The sequence below is a fragment of the Euwallacea similis genome, chromosome 6 (assembly GCF_039881205.1).
Source record: "Euwallacea similis isolate ESF13 chromosome 6, ESF131.1, whole genome shotgun sequence".
NCBI lineage: Eukaryota > Metazoa > Arthropoda > Insecta > Coleoptera > Curculionidae > Euwallacea > Euwallacea similis.
The window spans coordinates 1,220,444-1,233,551 of NC_089614.1; the positions used below are offsets into that span (position 1 = coordinate 1,220,444).

Sequence of the window (13,108 nt, forward strand, 5' to 3'; positions counted from 1 at the left end):
TTCAGCGCCAAATAAGCTGTGGTCCTTCGAACAAAAATGAGATATACACAAAAGAGATACAGTTCACCTCGGCACTGCCAACCAACTGTGCCCCCCTTGTGTCTGGGGTGAGACAGCAAGCAAAACGCAAACTTGCCCCGTTCACAATCGACCTACCGAAATTGTTGCAAGCGCATCAGAGTTTTATTATTTAAATAAAAGACGCATTCCACTTCCACTCTAAAGAAAGCAATCAACCATTATTAAAGGAGGAATACAGTCGTTTTCATATTTGAAATTCAAATGAAAAGATTCAAACTTATTTGTTTCACAGAGATTACCACTGCGGCAAATTGAAAAAGTTGCCTGCTCTTATTAAATTTCAAAATAAAAGAACCGGAATGGCATTAGACCGCAATACAAGGGTGTGGAACTTAGGGGGTTCGTTTGCGGAGCGCACCTAATCCTGCTTCTCTAACTTGTGCTCTATTATTTAGAGCGGCAGTTATCCTCCTTACAGTGCGGTTAAGTGGAAACTATGCAAAAACTAATATTGCTTTTCCTCCTGGATTAGGTTTCAGTTTACTATTAATTATTATCATATGAATGTTAAAAAAGTATGCACAGAGCTTTGAGAAACCAAAGATATTTTACAGAGAGACGTTCAGTATTGTTCATGTTCGTATGGGCCGTAGTTGGTCAAATGGCGACATCTCTTAAGATGTCACAGAAATTGTCACGTGTTCAGTACTATCTAATAGTTTAAAGGAACTCTAGATGGGGCCACGTTCAAATTCAAGCCAATACCTGTACGAAAAAATTATGCTAATTATGTGATCTTAATACTTATTTCGTGGACTGTATATTTAAGACAGTGGCACCACCTGGAATTTGTTTATTTTTATTACTTTATATATGTATAAAGTGGAGAGTAAACTTCACGTGTCTATAAACTAAAATTTCCCACAATTTCAAGAAAAATTACTGTGATTAGCCATCATTGGAGCCCCTTGCTTAACTCTTTCTTAGACGATTACAAGTCTTCTTAAGTTTAGGCGAGTTCAGGTTAGGGATTATTACAAAGCTTTTTCTTAAATATTCCTCTCAGTTTTTCTAGTCAAAAATTCACTTGTGTATTGGAGTCACAACAATGACAAAAAACAACCACATTTAATTCATATCTCTTCGAATTATTTAGAGGTTTCTCGTGAATATTAAAAAAATGTTTCGTTACATTTTATTAAAATATTTAAAGGTAGGTACTCACTCTTTTATCGTGTCATGTGCGGTTAACCGTAATACCTACCGCTTCAGCAAAATATTGATTGAAACTTGGCAGGTTGGACTAGGGAGTTCCTAGACCTTATAAAGTAATCATCATCTAATATAATTAAGGCTTTTAATGGGTTATTTAAAATTAATAATTGATTTGAGAGCGAAATACTGGTTACTGCGTTTAAGCATATTTAATGCACAGCTGACCGTTGTCCAAGCGGTTGAGTTGTTATTGTGGTAACGAATTTCCTTGAAGATTTTATTTTCGATATAGGGAGACTTTTCAAAGTTCGAGATATCAGCCACGAAATGTAAAAAACCCAATACTTAAGCAGGGTTTAAATGTTGCCTCTATTTCCCTGGAAAACCGATCTAGGATCATGTATTTGCGATTTGTTCGTTTAGAGCTATATGAGCTCTGTTCCAGCAGAGAGATAAACCGATTTCAAACTGTTATATGTTTCTGATTGTTCCTGACCATTCGGGATTAGTTTTCTATACTCTGTTAGAAAGAGGTTATGCGAAGAAGGGAATTGTTACGTCAGTGACTCATACATATTTCCTCCCCTTTAATTCCATTGAAATAACGAGAAACACACATTTTCATCTCTATGCTCCAAAGCTTCTATTAAAGCGTGCGAACTAAACTGACTTCTGCAGGAATTTGGTGGTAACTAGTTTCTGAAAGAAAGGATTCTATAGCGCTATTGCCGAACAATACGCCGTTTTGCTGGAACTCATACCGTCCAGACAATGGCTCCATTTCCATGTTCCAAATTCGGCGGATTTACTCCATAACAAATTTTGCAAGAGTCCATTCATAACTTTCGATTCTATTTGAGGTATAGGGGTAATGGTTTAATAGCACTTTGCCCCGGAAAATTTGAATTTATACGTTGGGCAAATATAGATATTATGACGGAGCTGTTATGGGAGAATAATATCTGGGGACTGAAATAAATTCGGGAATCGAATGAGTTGAATACAGCTGATGGGATTTGTTAATGATCACACAGGTAGGTTTTGGAAACCACAGATGCGATCTAGAGCATTAAATTACTATTTTCGACATGCTGCGAATTTCCTTTTCTCTAACGATATTAACCGAAAATCTTACGAGACATATAAAGCGTTTAAACCTTCCTGAGAAGAATCTGCAAAGACAGTTTCTTACCTTCATTTCGCCCTTTCAGGCAACCTGGGACACGAGCTTGATTCCCTTGCGACTCATAAGCTCTAACAGTTGAACACACTTTCGACGATTTATTAGATGATTAGAATGATACTTCCCATTCAGTTAAATATCTGCAATGTCCCATTTATGCATATTTCGTCCTCTTTTACGAAGTTTTATAAAGCTTTGTATGATATTGCTAATTTAAATAAACCTCATGGATAAAGCACATGTGCCGAAAAGTATCAAAATTTTACTCAATCTGAAGGGATATGTATATAAACAGAGCAGCAATGTGGCAGCTGTACACGTTAAGCTGGTCGCAACTTTTAGGCTTAAGTTTTAATTAGCATCCTAAATTGAAACTCGAGCCATTTTATCCGGCCACCGTCTATCCTCTAGAAGATAAGGGTGGAGACATAACCAGCAAAATTAGACTTTCAATCCCCCTTTTATTAGCAAATATTTCTGGGATTAGGTTCCTCTACAATGATATTACGCCGGTAAATGTTTCCCGGATTATAGTATGTAACGCAATGCTTAAAAAGTGGAAGTTTTAAATTAAAACCCCCAATTTCAGGGAGTTTACGTGACCCTCGGGAGTGGTAAAGCGATCTAAACACCTCAGAGCAGGATTTTTTAGTCAAGGTAAGGGAACTACTTAAAATAATTAATGGGCGCTTTAATATCTTCCCCTAAAGATCTAATAGCTTCGAGGGTGTCGGGCGTAAAATCTAGAAATGCACGATTCACATTTATCTAAAACCTTCATAATGAGCTCGTATCCGTCAACTAATGCTCCATTTCATCGGCACTATACCGACATATGCACCCTCAGTTTGTGCGAAATGAAATGTTGCGTCTAGCGCATCCATTGTTCTCTTCATAATCCGGAGATGAACGATTCACATTAATCCAAAATCGTTGTGATAAATCCTCTCTGCTCACTGGTGGAGTTAAAACATAAGAGATATAAAAGTAAATTGCGTGAGGATTGCAGACGTGCTCTTGCATATTCCGGCAATACCCCTTTCATAACTCAACAACGTATGATTCACACTTGTCTGAAAAATAATGAACTCCCATCTCTCAGCTACCGTAACGTTATGCGCCATTTCATCGGCTCTGCACCGAGATATACAACCTCAGCTTATGCGAAATACCTCCAATCCTGGCCTCCATTGTGCCCGTTGCGCCCTTCATAATCCGGAAATGTACGATTCACATTTATCCAAAAAGTACTGAATCGGCCTAGTGAAGTCTTCCCCATGATAAATCCCCTCGCTACCTGTCACAGATAAATACATTGCATAAACGACTTTATGCTCCAGCTTTACGTGTATTCCCGACCTACTCTCGGCAAAATGGAATAGCGTAAGCGCGTTGGCGCTTGTGCAATTTCCTGCTTAACTTACGGTAAGTTCGCCAGTGTTTGGCGGGAAGTCGGATCGTGTACGGCCACTCTTTCACATCTGCGATCGTGGTCTGGTTCGGGATTACGTTAATTAGCGCGTATTGAATGCTCATTGAATATGAACGTTATAGTATGTAGTTAAGGCGGTTCAGGAAACTGTGTTTAAGGATAGCTTGTGTTGGACTCCGGGACTGTGGTTTGGTGACTTATAACTATCATATGGTTTAAGAGGATTTTTTTGGACATAAGTTGGTAAGTAGAGTGACGTAAACTAGGCAAAAAAGGTGTGAAAGTTAACTTGTAATTTAAGTATAGGGGCTTCGCTTTCGCACTTCTTCCGGCTCAATCAGCCAAAAGTTATCTAATTCCCAGATGGAACATTTCCTTTGCGCTAACAACTCGACCAGCAATATAAGCAGATCTACCCCTATTTAACTTTTTCGACCAATCCTGCTTCCTTTTGGGCCTACTTCCCTCGTTAAAGTATTCGCTGACACTCATAAAATACACGGACAGTTTTTTTCCTAAAAAGGTTTTTATGGCCCTTAAACAGCCTTAAAATATAACGGAAATGATCAGGGTGACACGCCATTAATCAATAATGGGGGAAGGTAGTTGCTGCTTTTATACCTAACCAATATGTTGTCAATGGGTTTATTTATTTGTTGCCTTTCGGCATTGATACCGAGGAAGTCTTAAGAGTTTTCCATCATTTGTGTTATGCGATGGACAAATACGGTTGCTTTTTTATAACTACATCGAACGGTTTAGTTGTGAATAAATTGTTGATCGATGTAGGGACAATTATTGGTAATGCGGTTGGATGTGAGCAGATACGGAAAAAGGAAAAATAATTTTGCCTATTTCCGTCCACAACAAAACATATAAATTTCCCCTGAAATTTAAAACATTGCCGGCCTTATAGCATTTATTAAAATATTAATCCAATCTGCGGGCTTAACTTAACGAAACAACCCAATGTTATTTATGGCGCAACAAAGCGGATTTTTCTTTCTCTAAATTTATATTCCTGATTAAAACATAACTCATACTTATCACAGAAACTTGTTATTACAAAGAATCGAAACTATGAGCCAGATGGGATTTACTGAGAAGGTCTTTAAGTTTATAAGGAACCGATGTTCAATTCAAAATTCTGGGAAACTTCGAGAACCAGGCAAAATAACTGAAAGCTTTGCTTTGTGTCCCCATCCTAAGTCCCATTTCTGAGAAGAAACTTTCTGCAAACTATTTCTGCACTCTCTTTCGCTATACTGATTTGATTAGATTTGTCGAATGTTTAGAAAATAGTTCCCGGAAATGAATATTTCGCCTCAAATGGAAATGGCTTCCCGATGCGAAGTTGAAATAACTTTGTGCTTTATACTGGTTCTCTTATTGTATAGAAATGCTTTTAAGACCAACTTCCACGCACTTCCGACAACTGCTGCATCATCTCATTCAAGATCTTCTGCAATTGATCTCTGAAATAACAATTTCGTTTTGAGCGCTATTATAAAAGCATTTGATCGATACTTCTCAAGGGCTTTGAACAGTTTTTAAAAGGTCCTCCACTGAAAATTCGCTTAAATAATAAGGGAGGATACGAGACAAAGTTTCCAGAAGGGAAATGCCAACATTGTTGATTAGCTGGAACTTTTTCTCGCAACTTTTCGTCTGGATAGGCCTCAAAGTTTTAAACAGATGATCAGCTTTTTTCGGGTATTTCTTTTGAGTTGAGTTAAATGACAATTTATTATGCTGTTGAAGGTGACATTTGATCTTCTTAGACTTTGATGAAGTATTAACTGAAGGTAGAGTCGTAACGTGTTGAATATAAGGTACAAACGGGGTTTTTAACAGAGGGAACGTGTCAATCTGAGGTCTAGTTTAGATATAGAGTGATTTATTATGGAAACAGGTCTACAAATCCATCCATCTATGTTTTTCGGCATTAAAAAGAAGTTTACGACTTATATTCATCGTGCTAGTTTGTGGGCAGGAACATTTAAACTTAGCGGGCATATTTAAATCAATCTCTGCAAAATTTGAAATTTATTCGTGATTTAACATCAAACTATTGCTTCTCTTAACTCTGCCGGGTTCAGAACTGAAAACGAAACTCCTTCGGGGTACTTCGAAGTTAAACGAACAAACGTCAGTGCCACGCGCTTCTGTATTCGTCCGCAATAGCTTTTCGTCGCTCATTTGTTTTTTTCTTGTGTCATGGCGAGTTTTGGGCCGGAACGTTTCATTTTGTGCAGTTTTCTATTTGAGTAAGTCGGAAAATATTCACAACACGAGTCCCAGTTGCGTCCAGTTAATTAGCAGCAAATGCTAATAAAGGTGTGTTCTAGTTCAGGTATGTACAGTAAATCTTCTTTTTGCGCACACTATTTAGTATTTAAGGAGGTACTGTGGCAGTTTTTCCACTCGGATTATTAGATACTATGGATGTTTTCGGCATTTCTAGTGGATATCATTATTTTTTGAAAACGTTTCTATTATAAATTGTCCCCCACAAATCCAACATTACTGTCACTCCCCGTTTGATTCGCAAATGCCACGGACTAATTCCGTAAAATGGTTGCCTAAAGCTACCTGACTCAGTCGCTCTCGTTATAAAACGTCATAATAAAACAAAGACAGAAGAATAAAGAGTCAGCTTTGTCGCCCTATGTCGGAATTCCCCGCTTGTTCACTTTTTTTAGAAAGGCAATCTGAATTAACCCGAGTAACCTACCAATGGCGGCAAGTATCACTTTCCCCAATTAATAATTCCCTGTGTGCCAACCTTAATAATTCCAGAAATAGAAAAATCCATTGGCGTGATATCGGAAAAGCGAGGTCCCCAGAATAACCGCTGTGCGATATCTCTTTTAATGTCTGAGGTACAGTTACTTTAATATCCATTTTTCAAGTTTTTGAAATTGCTTTAAAGTGAAAGTGCATAAAATTGTATTTCCAAGGTTCCAGTACCTCGATTGAAGTCTCAATATATGGTCGATATTTCTCCATTAAACGGAAAAACGGTATTTCAAAAATTCTAAAATTTTCCTGATAATTTTCAAAGGGGGTGTTGACGGTTTTCATTTTTTAAACGTCGATAGTTCAGGAACCTGTGGAGTAATTGCCCTTAAAAAATAACTCAATTTAGTTAGACTCTTCGTACTTCCTTCGATTGTAACGGTTCCTCTTCGTTCGGTGACCTATTTCCTTTATGGTGTTCGCAACTTATACCATAACGATTCCGTATCTTGAGCCATGGCCATGGAACTTATTCCTGTCCTGGAATATAAGAACAGTTTCTGGAAATATTTAGGGCGTGAACTTACAAGGTTACCCATATCTTTGTCCAAATTTAGTTCCCAAATATAGAAAGGTGCTATACTCTTTATCTGTGCTATCTTAGGATGTGCTGTATAAAGAACGTAATTGAAATGTTTAATTCCTTCTCCCTAAAGGAATTAAATATTTATTAGTCGACTTCCCCATAAAAGACTTCATAACAGCTAATTTCGCGCTTCCTTTGCATATAAAGTGCGTAATTATTTGATTGTTGATTTACGCCCTTCTTTGGCTAGTCTTTTCATGTCCACTGAAGTGCTCTGGATTGAATTAAGTCTACATGTTCTGGGCGATTTTCTAATATTAATTTATCTTCGCATGGGAGTGGTTCAGAGATAGTTTCAACGCAATAAGTTACAGCGAGGAGTCTAAATCAAACATCACTGGGGGCCTTTATAACTACACAACATTTCCGCACATTTTCTCATATAAACCGTTTAAAAAAATGTTATTTACTGCATGGTATTCCGAACAGTATCTCTTTTTGACAGTGTCTAAAGAAGTCTTTTTTTAAGTTAAATTTCTGTTTTCTCCTCTTTACAAGACATTCACGCTCAATATGACCGTCCTTGGCACAAAATCGACACTTAAGTAGGGTTTAAGCCTGATTTAAAGACTCGAGTAACGTATCGTATTAAAGAAGATAAACACGTTTATATGTATCTTTGAGGCAGTTTATAAAAGACATACCGTTAAAATGAACCTTCTGCATCGTTAAAAAGTTGCTCAATGTATAAAACACGTAAGCACATATAAGTTTCTTACGTACAGCTAATGAAAATTGTGAATTGGTAAAGCAGGTGTTCCTAACATCTGAAGTTCAAAGAATACTTTATATACTCATTACCCACTGAAAACTGCAATACAATGAAAAGATGAACATAAATTTATAAAGTAGGTATCAGATATGCACAGTTTATTGCCGCCAAAAAGCTTAACTGCCTTTAAAATTTTTATTGTCAAGAATTTATCGGTGCTAGCTTACTTACACTTCGAAATTTATCTGGTTATATACGTAAGAACACTGGCACTAGTCAACTCGCCCAATGATTCATGCTTGTGTAACCCCTCTTTTACATGTGCTGAACACACATTTTCTAGGATTATGGTCTTAATTACAACGGAATTATTTTTTTAGCTTATTGTCCCTGTCCCAATCATCACACCATGTTATTCGGCTTGTTGTTGATTTGGAGGTCACTTCGCTTATGTTGTCTTGGTGGCTTCGGCCACTTGAGCCACTGTCTGTGTCTTGTAGGATTGACGTGCTTTTCGTTACCAATTCATGAGCAAAACACAAGTCTTATGCCTTACTCAAAGTGGTTTTATCTTCTGCCAGAAGGCGCCTTTGCAGGACTTCATCTCGGATTCCATCCACTATCCTGGAATGCAACATAGGGTGCAAAGCTGCTCCAAATCCACATTTATCCACTAATGTCTCATTTCGTTAAGGAAAAAGTTTCTCCAGTTTGTTGATCTCTCTTGCAGAAACTATTTATACTTATTTCTGATATCCTGGGGTGAAATGTTCCATTAATATCTTTATGATTTCGCTGTACTTCTCAGCTTTCACTTTGAAGGAAACTATTAATGGTTGTGGAACTCCGTAAGTGGCTGCACTAGACAAACTTAAGAGAACCGTTTTCAACTTTTCTTCTTCTGTGATGATGTTAGCAGCCGGGAAAAATTTACCCAAAGGATAAAGATATAATCTCGAAATACTTTTAAACGCTCATTCTGATCAAAGGTTTTCAAACGAAAATTTATCACTGCTCTTCTCTCAAGCTAAAAGAAACTCTCGTGAGACGTTTTTATCTTCACCACTTTAAAATTATTATCTTTAAACGCAATTTGCCACGTTACTAGAAATTCGACTGAAGTGCTATGTATGTCAGAACTTTCTTGCCTTAACTAATTTTGTAGCTAATTTCCAACATCACGTTATAAATAGACACACGCAAAGGGTATAAGGAAATGCATTCTACCTTTATTTGACGTGGACAAATATAAAATAATGTGGTACATTTGTTAAGTTCAAGCAGATTTAATGGTTTAATGTGCTGATTTAGAGCCAGTTAATGAGTTGACAAACAAGTTTAATTAACAAAGTGATCGATCTGCTTAAAGTTGAACGTCAAACTTGATAAAATTGAAGCTGTTTAATCAAATTTTGTAAAAGCCGTTTACAAAACTGTAAATATTAAAGATGATTTGATTAGTGCCAACCCTGCAAATATCAAGGGTCGGCTGCTGATGGCGAAGCTGAACAGACATTCCCTAAGGAGATTCCTGTTTTTGTCTCGCTCGATTCATTCCATCCTGACAGGTAAAATAATCATTCGCGAAGGGATCTCGTTAACACGTGCCCTCGATAAAGTTGTCCTTACTGATGTTTCCTTTTTCGTTCCTAAATGCGATTGTACCCGAAATAAATATCCAATAAAGTAAAAGGGTCATTAGCCGGTGAGGATGCCCATCTGCTGTGCGTTCCCTTTTTTTGCTCTCGTGTTTTTGAGAGTTAATTAATAAGCTTAATTAGCAAGCATTATCGCTCTCTCGTGAAGAAATGTGGTTACAACTCCAAAATAAAAATAATAAACAATCCAACATCTGGCCGCATTTTGTGAGATGCATATTACCGCCAGTGCTTTTCAATTTATGTGGCGAGTATTTTAAAATATAAAGTGCGATCCGAGAAAATTTCCGCCTGATGCACACGTGCTGTGTAGCTTTTATTTTACGGAACGGCGAGAACTTGCAGCTTGAAATGGAAAGTCGTTCGCGTATACAAAGCTAATTTATTGCTTCGCTTTAATTATTGGGAAAGGAACGGTTAGCTACTGTTTACCTTAAAATATGCTCGTTGCAGAATATCGCGAAGTTTAATGAAAGTTTAAAGGTTAATGTAACTAATTTAAAGTTCATTGAATTCTTCCGTAGTTCATTAAATATCTGTAGATCCCCCAGATCGTTTTTCGGTTTGAATTTCCTCACTTTGAGTTCATTGATTTCAACCAGACCAAGGTCGTGTGCAATTCCCGATATGAACAGTGTTTGAAAATTAAACTGAGCGATATATGGAAATTTATTTCAGCAATTTCGCCAACTGTGTGCCAGCATTGAAGCGTATCAGCAATCGCTCATTCAGTACATTCTTTCAAACGCATTGTTATTGGCTTGTTCTACTAAATTTGTTTTTTCTGCCTTTGACGGTATGTCGACGCAATATTTAATTACATTATTTTATCCATGCGGAAGAAAAGATCATAATTATCTGTGAGCTCAGCATTATCCCCCGAGGCACAATTTACAGTGATGAAGGACAAAAGTTTTTAAGCCCTTGCATTTCCTAATTATTCGTGTAATTTTTAAAACGATCAATTTTAAATAATTTACGACTTAACCAAATTTACAGTGCAGGATTAAATGAAATAAAAATAAGTCTAAAGTTACAGTTGCAAAAATGTCATTGTTTAAGCCGGTTGGTCGCGAATAATTAAATTTTATGTTTTAATTAACAAAGTTCTCTACAGTGATTAGATTCCGTTCAAAATAAATTGAACTGAATTTATATATTTCGAATTCCCCCTTTTCCTTAAGGGCATTATCTGAAACCGTTTTGTTGGCGAGAGATTTAAAGAACGTTGTGATGGGACCATTTGTGAAGAGATAGATGATGATAATAGAATTGATTAGAATAATAATGAACCATACGACTGTTAAGAAGGATCAATACAATAAATCGTATTTGTGTCAAGTAAAATTGTTTCTGAAAAAAATGGGACTTAATGTGATGAGAAGTAAGGAGACGAAATGAAATAAATTGAGAAAGATTAATGAAGAAACTCAAGGAGAAGTTCTCCAAGAAGAAATGCGATCATTAGACATCAAATGCTTTGGATGAAAAAATATTTTTTACGAATTTTCAACAAATCAAACTGATTACAAACATGAAGGACATAAAAATCTGAGATAATTCGAGCAAAAAAAAAATATATATTAAAAGTGAATAAGTAGAAATTGAGTAACATATGACATTCCTAACATTTGCCTAAGAGAGAGGAAATGAAGTTCTCAAGAGAAAGCAAATTAAGTTCTCTCTTGATAAATGAATAGAACTGAATCTGAAGAAGAATAAGAACACTAAATGGGATTAATTTAGGACGATTGATGGAGATCTATGACGAACGGTCTATGAAGACATTCCCGAAGAACAAATGGAATGCTTACCATTAATTTTGAGTGAGAGTTGACAGTAGAGAAGATTTGTAATTATGTAAACGAACAGAATTAATTCCCTAAACGACAATGAGAAGAGGATATGGCATGAATCAGACAAGATGAAATGGGATACTCAATGAAAAGAAATAGGAATCGAAAAATTAACGAAGTTTCTACCATTTTCTTTGATAGGAAGTGGAAAGTAGCAGATATGCAATTTGGAAGAATGTAGGACTTAATCTGAAACAGAACAAGAAAAGGAGATGGAATTAATCGAAAAAGATTAATGCCATGAAACAATTCGTATGGAATGTAAAAAAGAATGATAGCATAAAAAGGGAATTGGTTGCAAAGCATCCTTTTAAATTAGAGCTAATGTGAAAACATTAAATATACAATGGAACAAGAAATATGTTTGCCATATAAAACAATATTGAGTGTAGCTAATTTTATCGTGTGCCTATATATAATTGAGTTGAAATTACCGAATCAAACATGCGAAAGCATACAACAAAAACTGTCTAAATGAATTCCAATTACAACAGGTTAATTTATTGATGTAACTTAGGTGGAAACGAAGTTAGGAATGCTAAAAAGTTCATCTAAAAAATTCATTGAATTTGATGCAGTTAAGGTTCTGGAATTTGTTTTTCCACAATTTTTTTTCAAATTCTGCATTGGTTTCAAGTGCTTTCTAGGAGAAATTTCACTGCAGTGAAAGCCAATTGCCTGCAGATAAAATATATAGGAAATGTTTGCTTATTACGATCAAATCATTTTAAATAGAGTATATGGATGGTTGTTAGCTTTTGATACTCACAAAACTGTAATATACGCATTATTTACTTATTATATAAACGCAGTAATTTTGACTGCTGTTTGTACTGTTCAATATTTGATGCAATTTCACAGAAAGCCCTTGAATATATTCCATGTAGGTATATACCTACAAAACTCCTGATTTTGCAAAAATGCAATATAAATCTCTGATTGCTGAGTTGGTTATAATATCTCAACTCCACAGCATCTCAGGAATTTTTGCGACGAAAGTTTTTATGTGTGCTTGCAGATAAAGCACTCGGAAGTCGAAAATTTTCCCTTGAACAAGATTATAGGATCAAATTTTCGCAAATTTAAGATATTCCAGAGGCGTCCTGCGGTTCGAAGTTAATTAGAGAGATGCCTTTATATAATTAGGGATTTCGACTCGTAAATCCCTGGATAAATTTTAATTCGAAGCTGTCTAATAAATAATTCCGACTCCGTTAAACGTTATACTATTCGGTAGTGGAATGCCAATCTCAATCTAATCAAATGTCTTAATCAGTCCACACAACAAATTAGCTGGTTGCTTCCTGGGGTTTTTAGCAAAATCAGCAAATTTATACGCTCCCACGAAACTATGTCAGCAATTCAGTAAGGGAATTGTAAAGTGAATAAAAGTCAGAGATATGGAAATGTTGGATATCGTTTCAATGTTGGCGAGCTCTACCATTTGTCATTATTCCTGAAGGGATACGTGTCTTGAATCGGAAACGGCTGCACAAAGCCTCAAAAAGTCCCGAGGAAAGATTGTACGCTCGTAAATATGGAATGATAATAAATTATTGATGATGAATGAATAAGAAATCACGAAGCATGTTTTTAAACATTACCCCACTTTCGGGATTTATGGAAATTGGATTATTGGCTTTAAC

At 36.2% G+C, this 13,108-nt stretch overlaps 2 protein-coding genes across 3 annotated transcripts in view; one reads left to right on the plus strand and one right to left on the minus strand.

Moving 5' to 3' along the window:
• The window catches only part of LOC136409399 (ATP-dependent DNA helicase DDX11), a 156,975-nt gene that overhangs the window by 122,129 nt on the left and 21,738 nt on the right, over positions 1 to 13,108 (minus strand). The gene's annotated exons all lie outside the window — the stretch shown is intronic.
• LOC136409417 (chondroadherin-like) overlaps positions 3,870 to 13,108 on the plus strand; it is a 121,771-nt gene continuing 112,532 nt past the window's right edge. For both annotated transcript variants that reach the window (XM_066390898.1, XM_066390899.1), the window contains exon 1: positions 3,870 to 4,094. The gene's annotated coding sequence lies outside the window, so the exon portion shown is untranslated. The remainder of the gene's footprint in view (positions 4,095 to 13,108) is intronic.